A 449-nucleotide genomic window follows, 5' to 3' on the forward strand; every position below is an offset into this window, starting at 1 on the left:
CAACACACAAAATTTGTCATTTCCAGTTATAAAAAAGATTCTCAACCGGATAAAATACCCAAAACATAGCAATATTTTAGAGACAAATATTATTAGATTACATCTGAAACATAATTTATATTAATTAAAAAAAACATATGAATACATTTCATGGCAATAATGGCCAGACAGTGAATACAATGAAATACATAGAATAGCACGCGGAGATACGGATTGAAATAGGACAATGAAAAAAAGACAGTGAATTACAATGAAAGTACATGGAATAAAGCGAGATAAACATTAATTTATAATGAAAATATTAACAGGAAATCAATGACTCAATGCACCCACCCTAACCCATCGTCTTTGTTCAAAGAACAAACCCTAAAATTTGCGCCAAATTATTCAGCAATACCTAAAATAATGGGTCGAATCTCACAACATCCATATACTTCGCAGTACTTTAT

This window comes from Nicotiana attenuata, chromosome 7 (genome assembly GCF_001879085.1).
Source record: "Nicotiana attenuata strain UT chromosome 7, NIATTr2, whole genome shotgun sequence".
Taxonomy (NCBI): domain Eukaryota; kingdom Viridiplantae; phylum Streptophyta; class Magnoliopsida; order Solanales; family Solanaceae; genus Nicotiana; species Nicotiana attenuata.